Below are 12,665 nucleotides of genomic sequence, written 5' to 3' on the forward strand. Positions count from 1 at the left end.
CTTGAGATGGTCTCATAAAGCACACAACACTCTAATTGAATTTGCTTTCAGAAAACTTCAGCTGCAAATACAGAACCCTGTGGAGCTGGAAAACTTTATAGGGCATTTGAGGAGATGATTTTAAACTTTATCTTTTCAGAATAACAATCATCAATTACATTTAACCTCATTATTTCTTGCATTGCCTGATATTTACTTAGCTTTATACATTTAAAATAGTCACTTCAAATAATTTTGGCTGAAACTCTTGTAATAAACTTGGTGACTGGTTTATTGATATTGAAAATGTGCAAAACCCATAAATTTTATTCAAGAAACTAGTTATATGCTTTTGCTTAGTATCAAATTACATACTTTCTTAATACAATATGAATAATTCACATGTGACTACTTCTCTGTCTCACTGGCACTGAAGAGCAAATTAATTTTATTTATTTCAAAGGTTGCACACACAGTCCATAACTGATAACCTTTGGGAAAGTTAGCATTTGGTTTTTACTACTATGTGAACTAAAGAAAATAATTACAAAAGGAATCCTCTAATGCTAAAGAAAAAAAGTACTCGGTTTGAAAGTCCCAAGACTTTCTCTATGTTTAGAGTAACAATGTTGTAACTGACACAGAGTTTCAGAGGCAGGAGGACCTCTGTAAACAGTCATGGAGGCCACCCTGGCCCAGGGCCAGCAATCCATGCCAGGAGCCCTGGCAGCCAGCCCAAGAGGCCCCGCTGCTGGACAGCCCCGATTTCAGAACACACTGCATAGTACACTGGCATCTCCCCAACTTCTTCAGCCACTTGCAAATCACCTTTATGACTTTTGCAAAATGTGTTTATGATCTGTGCTATTATTATTTAATATATTCTTAATGAACTTTTTTCACTTAATGCATTTATACAATATAGAAACCTTATGACTAGAAATGATGCATTAAAAATGGGAGATGAAGGAAAAGGAAGAGAGAAGAGTTCTCATTATTGTATAGTTCATTATTGTATAAGCAATAGGTGAGTATTAACTGATGCTGAAAAAAACTGAGAATTGGACAATGAAGGGTTAAATAATAAAACAGGGAACCTAAGGATATTAAATAGGTTTAAACACAAATAATCACTAGAAAATACAAATCCTTCTACATCCAAAATTTTAAAAGAACAAGACCCAACTATACACTGTATACAAGGGACGCACTTAAAATCAAGTGATTCTGAAAGGCTACAAATAAAAAGGATGGACCAAAGTATACTAGAGAAATAAAAACAAAAAGAGAGCAGGAGCAGATCACATAGAACACAAGCTCCAAAGTGTGAATACAACCAAGGACTTTTTTTTTAACGCTAAAAGCCACAGTACACAGTGAAGACAGACTGCTCATGAACACTATGAGCCGAATAATATAACCAAAACCTTTATCAAACAAAGACTACAGGAGATGTGAACAAACGCTGTTAGAAACATACTAAGAATAGGAGGTTTCATACACCATTCTCGGTACAAGGCAGAGCAAGTATACAGAAAACAAGTCAGGAGATAGATCTAAACAACGTAATCAACAAAGGTTGACCTTATGGACATATATATTGAACTCTGTACCCTGATAACAGAGTATACCCTGATAACAGAGTATACACATTCCTCTCAAGAACCCACAGCACAGTCACCACTGATGGCATTAAAGGAAAAAACCATGATTTCCAAAGGGTTGAAATGTAACCAATACTTTCTGATTATAATGCAATAAACTATCAATAATTAACAAAAACAAAAACATGGAAAGGCACTTCCACCTGGAAATTTAAGAGTCTTATTATTTCTTAGGTCACCAACTGAGAGGAAAGAATTTTTTAAAAATAATTACAATGAAAACACTACATATCAGAATCCATGAAATACATTTAAAACAGTAATCAGAGAAAAATTCATTGCACTGACACTTTTATCAATAAAAATGAAAGAATGAAAGTTAATAATTCCCAGCCAGGCACGGTGGCTCACGCCTGTAATTCCAGCACTTTGGGAGGCTAAGGCAGGCAGATCGCTTGAGGCCAGGAGTTTGAGACCAACCTGGGCAACATGGTGAAACCCTGTCTCTACCAAAAAATATAAAAATTAGCCAGGCATGGTGGTGCACCTGTAGTCCCAACTATTCAGGAGGCTGAGGCGGGAAGATTGAGCCCAGAAGGCTGAGGCTGAAGGGAGCTGAGATCATGCCACTGCACTCTACCCTGGGTAACAGAGCGAGACTGTCTCAAAAAACAAATAATAACAATAGTAATTCCCAGCTCATAAAAACTAGGAAAAGAACAAGAAAGCAAACCAAAATAATACACAAAGAAAACATGAAGGAAAAAGCTAAAATTAATGAGAAAAAAAGAATAGATAAGATAAAATTAACGAGGTGGAGAACAGAAAAACAGTAGATCTAATGTACAAATATAAATCCTGGTTTTTAGAGGGAAAAAAAGTAGACAAACCACTAGTTAAGTTACTCAAGAAAAAGGAGGAGTGAATACAAAAGTAGAAAATAAGAAAGGACCCAGGGGAAATAACCAATGAAACAAGAAATTCTAAAAATCTTAAGGGACTATTTCACAGACCTCTATGCAAGTGAATTTGAAAAATGTAGATGTAACTGATAACTTCCTAAGGATAGTCTGATTACCAAAACTGATCCCATTAGAGTTAGAAAGTTTAAACTGATGATTTCCCAGAAGAAACAGAAAGAGTTATTAAGTGACTACCCACAAGAAGCCCCAGGACCACATGGTTTCCCAGGGGAATTCTCCCAAACCTTCAAAGGCCAGGTAATGCCAATGCTCTATGAAGAAGATTCTAGCACACTGTCTCCTTTAATGAAGCAAATGTAACACTGATAAACCAGACAGAAAGGCCGGGCGCGGTGGCTCAAGCCTGTAATCCCAGCACTTTGGGAGGCCGAGACGGGCGGATCACTAGGTCAGGAGATCGAGACCATCCTGGCGAACACGGTGAAACCCCGTCTCTACTAAAAATTACAAAAAACTAGCCGGGCGAGGCGGCGGGCGCCTGTAGTCCCAGCTACTCGGGAGGCTGAGGCAGGAGAATGGCGTAAACCCGGGGGGCGGAGCTTGCAGTGAGCTGAGATCCGGCCACTGCACTCCAGCCCGGGCGACAGAGCCAGACTCTGTCTCAAAAAAAAAAAAAAAAAAAAAAAAAAAACCAGACAGAAAGAACAAGAAAATACAATTATGCACCAATCAATTGCTCAATATCGATGTAAAAATATGAATGAGGTCTAAGATATTCAAAATATTAGAAAACTCTTAATATAATGTACTATATTAATAAACATAAGGAAATAGTGTGATGACCTCCATAGATTCTGAAAAATCCTTTAACAAAATTTAAAACTTATTTATGATAAAAGTTAAAGAACACAGGAATTGAGGGTTATACTGTTAAATTAATAAAATACACATTCCTTAATTCATTACTAAATGAGGAAAAACTAATAGCATTTCTACTACTATCAGGAACAGGGCAAAGATGCTCACTGTCTCTGTTTCTGTTCAACATTGTATGAGAGGTATTACCCAATATACTGAGACGTGAGAAATCAATCAGCATTATAAGAAGGGGTAAAGTAGTAAAACCACTTCTATTTGCAGTTGATAACCATACATATCTGGAAATCCCCAGAGAATCAATGATAAAACTAACTCAAACAATAAAAGAATTCACTAATACAGAATTAACATACAAAAATCAATAGCTTTCAAATACAAAATAATAATCAGAGAAAAATTTAAAATAATTGCAACAAGGATTAAATAGGAACAAATTTAACAAGAATTTCACAAAATCTATACAAGAAGAATGTAAGACATTCTTGAAAGACACTAAAGTAGATATGAACAAGAGAAAAGACATCCCCAATTATTGGATAGGATAACCCAGCATTATAAAGATGACAGTTCTCCCTAAATTAATTTGTAAATTCAATATAATCCCAGTAAAAATCCCAGTAAACTATTTTACAGAGTTACATTAGTTGATACTAATGGTCACAATGAAAAACAAATAAGCAAGAAGAGCTAGGAAAACCCTGAAGAAAAAAATGAAACAACTCCTGGACATGAAAACAAACCATAGAGACTCCATAATTAAACACGGTGGCACACAAGGAGACAAACAGACCAGTGTGGTAGCATTAAAAGTCCACATAGAAATCAAAATATATATGAAAGTTTGGCTTCAAATCACTGTGATAAGGATGGACTTTTCATATTTACATATATAATTTTCATTTTTTTTTAAGAGATAAGGTATCACTATGTTGACCAGGCTGGTCTCACACTCCTGGCCTCAAGTAATCCTCCCATCTTGGCCTCCCAAATTGCTGGGATTATAGGCATGAGCCACTGTGCCCAGCAGGATGCACTTTTTAATATACGGTGCTGGGACAACTTGGAAACATTTGGAGAAAAGAAATTTAGATCTGCACCTCACACCATGACATGGTTTGGCTGTGTCCCTACCCAAATCTCATCTTGAATTGTAGCTCCTATAATTCCCACATGTTGTGGGAGGGACCCACTAGGGGATAATTGAATCATGGGGGCGGTTCCCCCATACTGTCCTCGTGTTAGTGAATAAGTCTCATCTGATGTTTTTATAAGGGGCTCCCCTTTAGCTTGGTTCTCATTCTCTCTCATGTCTGCTGCCATGTAAGATGTGCTTTTCACCTGCAGTGATTGTGAGGCCTCCCCAGGCACATGGAACTTTGAGTCCATTAAACTTCTTTTTTTTTTTTTTTAATAAATTACCCAGTCTCCAGTATGTCTTTATCAGCAGCATGAAAACAGACTAATACAACCACATACAAAACCAAACCAGATGCATCAGGGACCTGAATGCAAAAGGTCTAATTATAAAGAACTATGCAATTCCTCGGAGAAAATATGAGTGAATTCTCTAATCTTGGTGTAGGGAAAGATTTTCTAACTGATTCAAATACAGAGGCAATAAATATGATTCAAAATACAGAGGCAAGAAAATCAAGATTGATAAGTTTTACTATATGAAAATAAAAACTTCTGTAGGGCCAAACAAACAAAAAAATCCTAAACAACATCAAGAGATAACTGATAAAAAAGGAAGAAAAATGTTTGCAACATATATCACAGAAAAAGGGTAAATAACCTGAATATAAGAAACTATTACAAAAGCTGACTGACAAAGGACCAAAAACCTGAAAGATAAATGGAGAAAAGACATAAACAATTTACAAAAGCTATTAAAATGGTCCTCAAACATGAAAACAGTGTTCAAACGCACTCATATTTAAAGAATACAAATTAAGATAACATCAAGATATCATGTATCATCAGAAGGGCAAAAATTGTAGAATGTGATATAGCCCCTGTTGGTGAGGCTTCAGGAAAACAGGCACCTCCCACTTTGCTGGTGAGAATGCAAATTAATGCAGGGAAATTTGGCAATACCTAACAAAGCTATATGCACAGTTTTTAACCCAGCAATTACAACTCTAGAATCTACCCTAAACATACACCTCCAACAATGTGGGAAAAAAGCACATTTGCACAGAGTTCTTCAATAGTGCAATATATTGGAAACAACCTAAATGCCCCTACACCGGAGAGTGGTTAGATAAACTATGGTACTTCTAAGCAATGAAGTACTATGCAACTGAGAAAAGGAAGAGGAAGATTTCCATGAACTGGTCTACAGTGATTTCCAGAAAACATTGTTAAGTGAAAAACACAAAGTGCAAAAGAGTATCTATAATATGCCATCCTTTGTGTAAGAAAGAAGAGGTTATAAGAAAATAGACACTATCTGCTCATTTCTGCAAAAGAAATACAGGAAGGATATTTGAGAAATGAAAGAGACTGCTTTCCTATAGACAGTGGGTACGAAAGGTTTGGGGAAAAGGGTGGCATGGGAACAGAAATGAAGAGGAGCATATAGCTCTGCATTGAAGCACCAGAGTAACATTTCACATGCCAAAAAGGAAGGGAAAAATCTAAGTAAACCAGGACATCGAGGGAGGGGAACCCAAGTGGAATACAAAAATAATGAACCTAACTACATTACAAATAAGTAACACAGCCACACTGAAAACAACTACCCCAAATAACTTTAAAAAATACTATTTTGGGCCAGGTGTGGTAGCTCATGCCTGTAATCCCAGCACTTTGGCAGGCCAAGGCGAGCAGATCACAAGGTCAGGAGTTTGAGACTAGCCTGGCCAATATGGTAAAACCCTATCTCTACTAAAAATACACAACAAAAATATTAGCCAGGTGTGGTGGCAGGCGCCTGTAGTCCCAGCTACTAGGGAGGCTGAGGCAGAAGAATTGCTTGAACCTGGGAGGTCAAGGCTGTAGTGAGCCGAGATCACGCCACTGCACTCCAACCTGGGCAACAGAGCGAGGCTCTGTCTCAAAAAAAAAAAAAAAAACAAAAAACTATTTTGACTGGAAAATCAAAGGCTAAATAAAGACAAAAAGCACTGTATAGAAATGCTGTACTCTAGCTAATAAATGTGTTTATTACAGGGTTAGCAATTTTGAAATTACTTTATTGGCACTGGATAAGTAAGTAAATACATCGTAAATAATAAGAGCTAAGTTTCTCACTGTTGAAGAAATAAGCTACAAATACAGAAAAGGGAGAGGCTACAATGAACCCAGTAGTGTTGGATTAGAATTTTTAATACATATCCAGACAGAGATATAGAAATATATAAAGATATGTATGTGTGGGTTACTGTGTGTGGGGGTGATATACACATATACACAAACACACACATATGTATATATATCCTAGCTGTGTCCACTAAGGACAATGGCATCCTAGTAGCAAGATTACACTTAGCACCTAGAAATTGGTTTCTAAATACCATTTTCCCATAAAAGGAATCTGGACTCCATGGGAAGCAGCTGATTCAGGGAAGCAGCAGGGAAAATAGAAGATGAGCCTGAAACACTTTATGGGCCAAAAACTTAGAAAGTTCTTGTAAAATGAGGGCATGTCAAAGGAAGGACTTCCTATTGGCCAAAGCTGGAATGATTTAAGCAATAAAATAAACACAGCACTGGATAATCCACAGAAGAATGTAAATGCCTATTAGTCTACCCGTATCAAAAATAATTGAGGAAATAAATAGGTAAGAAGGGATAGGACTTCCTTATAGTTGAATTCTAATTAATAAAAGCAAAAGGAAAGAGGGACATGCATTAAGTAAATATCACAGTAAAAATTATTGTGGGTAAGATCTAATAATAGATGCTAAAATCAGGAGGCAACAGTTTAAGGAGAAATTGATGTTTGCACAGTCTCAAACTATCTTCCCCAAGATTCGTATTAATTATAAAGAGAAAAATAGTAACTTTACAGTGGATAAAACCATCGTAATCAAGTGACAAGGTGAACAACAGCAGTAATGGGACACAAAACCATGAACCTCCTCCACACAATGTACCAAGATGGCACAACATCACTTCTGCAGTACTCATGCCAAAAATGCACACCCTGACTCTAATCACAAGAAAATGTGGGACAACAAAATAACTAACCAATAATCACTAAGTGTCGAGGTCCTAAAAGACGGCCAAAGTGTCACAGATTGGAAGAGAGGAAGGAAACACAACAACTAAATGTAATGTGGGATCCTAGGTTAGATCTTGCAACAGAAAAAGGATATTAGTGGGAAAACTGGTAAAACTGGAATAAGGTCTATAGTTAACAGTACCACACCAACTTTAATTTCATGGCTTGCTAACTATACTAAGATCATTAACAAGCTTAAGTGAAGGATGTATATGAACTCTCTATACTATGTTTTTGCAACGTTTCTGTATGTCTAAAACTATTTCAAAATAACAAGTTTTTTAAGATGAAAAAAATATATACTTGCATCCCTAATGTGAGAGAAATACTGATCTAAACCAAACCGCCTTCTCACAACCTCAACCCACTGTTTCTAATTATTCCCCTTTGAGCAACATAAAATAAACAAAGCCACTTGTGTATGAGATAAACATTCACATATTTGATGATCATTCTCAGACACTTTGGAGGCTTGTTCTCTCCAACCAGACATCCCTAGTCTCTCTCATTATTCCATTTCAGAGATGTTCTTCAGACTCTTCATATCCTAGACACCCTACTCCAGTGTTTCTAAATTGCCAATATCCTGCTTAAAATAAACCATGCAAAATACTTTCAATGCCATGTAACTAGCGGAGTAGAATCACCACTTGCCAAGAACTGGCCACTGTGTTTCCACAGGAGAAACCTACACTAGGTTAACAGCCCCAGCAACCACATCACACACAGGTCCATGCGAGTTCCCCTCCCGTGCAGCCTCCTTGGCTTCTCCACACAAACGTACTCTCCCGTTCCTGGAGCTTATTAAGTTGTTATTGTCTTCCTCTTTTTCTTCTTTTAATTTAACTGTAGGCTCTCCTGTGCACACTAGTTAAATCTGATTTCCATGGAATATGTATTTGATTTGTAGCATATCAAAATATATTCAATCCTTATTCTGCCATATATTACAGCAATCATATTAATCATCTTTAGGACTTTTGCAAATAATGCAGCCTTCTATGCCTTCACCTTAGTTGGATGACAGTTTGAAGAACTAAGACCAAGGCTTTCAGTCTCTGGTTATTCAGGATCTGCTCAATCCTTACAGTGCAAAAGGAGGTGTATTATGTTAAAACTGGTTTGCTGTCAACTTTCAATCATCTGGATTAAAGGGGAAAAGTGGAAATATTAAGTATTCCCCACATAATTTTACAAGTTTCAATTTTCCCCCATCAGTAACACCACAGTCGGCTAATAGCAATAATATTATTTCCCTTCCTCTTTTCTCAATAACATGGGACTTACTCAAAAGGAAAGCAAACAGGCATGCATGAATATGAATGAGAACCTGTACTTTCTGGATGAAATTTACAACACTTATGAAACTATATTCTACACCTTTTCTGTGTGGCTGAATGACCCTTGGCACATGAAGGTCAGCAGACTCGTGATTATCTGCAATGATAAGCTGACATTCTTCAAGGGGCGCAGGGGACTGAAGGGCCAGGGTCCCCACAGCCTGTAGTAGGAGAAAGGAGAGCCAAGCCATACTCTGCCACTGAGGCGAGCAGAGCGTGGGTTCCACTAGGGAACGTGAGGATGACGCCTCAGTGGCACTCAGCCAGCAGAGTGAATTAATTTATTCATATTTTCTGTCACTTACTGTGGATTATTGAGAGCTGACCACATACGATATTGATCTATACACTTACTTGGCAAATAGTTCAGTTGTCATGGATTGGCCTGGACAAAGAAAAATGACTGCCACAGAGGCATTTATATCTAGGGCTGCTTATGTTGAATGAGAAGATCTGTCAGCCTTCGCAAAGGCAGATGAAGACTTACGCCAAGCTAAAAAGACACTTGCACTATATGAATGAAATGAAAATCCTAAGTATACACAAAGACCCCATTACATAACAATAACTAGAATAGACCAAGTGACCAGCATCCTTATCAGAGAAAGGTGAAGCAGGAGCGTGGCCGAGAAATAGACGCTGTTTCAAAGGATGCTAAATTAAAATAGCAAACAGGGATGGTGCTGCCTCAATGATAGAAACACACGAAGCTGCCACAGGTCTCAGGCAGCCTCGCTGCCTGTCTTGAGGAGGCAAGACCAACCATTTGTTGGAGGGGACTTCTTCCTTTATTGGAGGTGATGGTTCAAAGTGAGCTTAATGAATGAAGTGTCTATTAAGGGATAGGGGGTTGAAGACCTAACAGTTTGCCAGAGATGAGATTTAAAGCCTTGGTTTCTGTGCTGAGAAGAGCCAGCCCTTATACAAACAGGACAGGGGACATTTCCCCAAAGCCCCCAGAAACATACAGCAGAGCCAGAGAACAGGGAGCAGGGTGAGCAGAGCCCGCTCTGCCGCCGGTGGGGCTCGGCCATGCTGGCAGCTTGCACTCTGGGCTCAACAGGAGGATGGAGAATAGAGAAGATGCATGGTTCTCTGACCTCTTCAACAGAAAAGTACCACATACTCTCTTCAGTCAGCAAAGCAAGAAAATGGCACACTCTTCAACATCAAACACACTGGATTAAGCATATGTATTACATGTGTTAATACGTGAGCTACCATATGAGTTAAGCAAATATACAGCAAACTAAAATACCAAAGGAGCTGGCCAGGTGCAGTGGCTCACGCCTGTAATCCCAGCACTTTGGGAGGCCAAGGTGGGTGGATCACCTGAGATCAGGAGTTCGAGACCAGCCTGGCCAACATGGTGAAACCCCGTCGCTACTAAACATACAAAAATTAGCTGGGCGTGGTGGTACGTGCCTGTAATTCCAGCTACTCAGGAGGCTAAGGAAGGAGAATCGCTTGAACCCGGGAGGCGGAGGTTGCAGCGAGCTGGAACTGCACCACTGCACTCCAGCCTGGGCAACAAGAGGGAAACTCCATTTCAAAAAAAAATTAATTCTTTAAATAAAATAACAAAGGAAACCATTAGAAATCAGTAATGCAATTAATAAGTCCACAAGGAAATATATTTTATATAAAATAAAATAATATCTTCTCATTTTGAGAATTTTTATTGACTAATGGCCCTTATGCTGAAGATCATTTGTAGTGTAAGTGTATAATGCTGGGTAATTGAGTCCATAGGTACCAGGAACAGTCGGCTGAGGGAAGTTTCTTCAGTTCAGTTTAGTTCAAGTCCTACCATGATAAAGTTAATTCTGCTAGATGAAGCAGCTGACACGCATGCCCATTGGTCTGAACGCAGAACAGGAATGCTGGATGTAGCAAGATTAAGAAGGCTCCACAGACTGCCATTTAGGAAGAAAGCATTCTTTCCATCAAGTAAAGATTCCTTCCCTATGACATTTTCATTTGGAGAATGATCTGGTACGACTAGGAGGTTTCTTTCTATGACATTTGGAACTGCATTGACTAAGGAGGAGCAGAAGTTAGGATTCTCACACTCAACTCCTGCATTACCAGGGCACACTGGGGCTTTCACCAACTGGATCTTAACATCTTGATACTTTTTTAAAAAAGACTCCTCGGCCTACTACACTCAAGCTTTCAGTCCACACTCTTGACCAAGTCTAGCTTGGCAAAGAGAAGGCAAGTTCTGATATGAACAAGCCAACACTCAAAGTAAGAGGGCAACTGAATTCTAGGGGAGCTACTTATCTTGAGATAATGGAGAAGATTAAAGAAAAACCACTCTTCTACTTTGATTCTGAAAAAGACATAAATGAACACACTGGACTTGTTGAGGATTAATTTTAGGCTTGCAAGGTTTACCAAGCACACTGTAAACATAAGTTATAGTCCTGAATAAATTAAGGATCTTAAGGAAAGCAGTTATGCACATTTACTTGCAACAGGCACAGCCTAATAAATGTCCTTTGCGGCCGGGCGCGGTGGCTCAAGCCTGTAATCCCAGCACTTTGGGAGGCCGAGACGGGCGGATCACTAGGTCAGGAGATCGAGACCATCCTGGCTAACACGGTGAAACCCCGTCTCTACTAAAAAATACAAAAAACTAGCCGGGCGAGGTGGTGGGTGCCTGTAGTCCCAGCTACTCAGGAGGCTGAGACAGGAGAATGGCCCGAACCCGGGAGGCGGAGCTTGCAGTGAGCTGAGATCCGGCCACTGCACTCCAGCCTGGGCGACAGAGCGAGACTCCGTCTCAAAAAAAAAAAAAAAAAAAAGTCCTTTGCATTTACAGAAAACTAGTTTAGATGTTTCCACGTCTGTTATTTCATTTGATCCTCACAATAATCCTGTGACAATGGAGGGGTATGGAGTTCTATTTCTATTTTATAGATGAGGAAAAAGAAGTTAAAAAAAAAAAAAAAAACCTTAGCCAACTTGCCTGAAGTCTGGTGATATGAAATGACCGAGCTGGGTCTTAAGTCTGCTTTCAGGCTAGGTGGAGAGATAAGACTGAAAAATACACCTAAAGAAGCACTAGAAACTAAACAATGTATTTTAAAAACTTCAAAACTTAATATAATAGAAACTTAATATACAAACTTAATATACAACTTAATATACAGGCTTATAATCAATATGGTATTGGCATAACGATGAACATACAGTTCAATGGCACAGAACTGAAAGTCCAGAAATGAACACTTATATTTATGGTCAAATGATCTTTGACGAGGGTGCCAAGAAAATTCAATGGAGAAAGAACAGTCTTTAGAAGACATGGTGCCGACATGATTCAATATCCACATGTAAAAAGATAAATTTGGGCTCTTGACATATATCATGCACAAAAATTAACTTGAAATGGATCAGAAGCCTAAATGTAAGAACTAAAAATATAAAATTTTTAAAGGAGAACATTTGAAAAAAAAAACTTATGATCTTGGAATAGGCAAATATTTCTCAGATACAACACCAAAAGAATGATCCCTAAAAGAAACAAGTGGAAAATTTGGATTTCATCAATATTCAAAGGTTTGGGACTTCAAATGATACCATTAAGAAAGTGGGGGCTGGTGACCTGGCACGGTGGCTCACGCCTGTAATCCCAGCACTTTGGGAGGCTGAGGCGGACCGATCACAAGGTCAGGAGATCGAGAACATCCTGGATAACACGTGA

The 12,665-nt window shown here is 38.6% G+C and overlaps 1 protein-coding gene across 2 annotated transcripts in view; it reads right to left on the minus strand.

Moving 5' to 3' along the window:
* C9H10orf143 (chromosome 9 C10orf143 homolog) overlaps window positions 1–12,665 on the minus strand; it is a 50,292-nt gene that overhangs the window by 16,836 nt on the left and 20,791 nt on the right. The gene's annotated exons all lie outside the window — the stretch shown is intronic.

Source organism: Macaca mulatta, chromosome 9, assembly GCF_049350105.2.
Source record: "Macaca mulatta isolate MMU2019108-1 chromosome 9, T2T-MMU8v2.0, whole genome shotgun sequence".
NCBI classification, from domain to species: Eukaryota; Metazoa; Chordata; class Mammalia; order Primates; family Cercopithecidae; genus Macaca; species Macaca mulatta.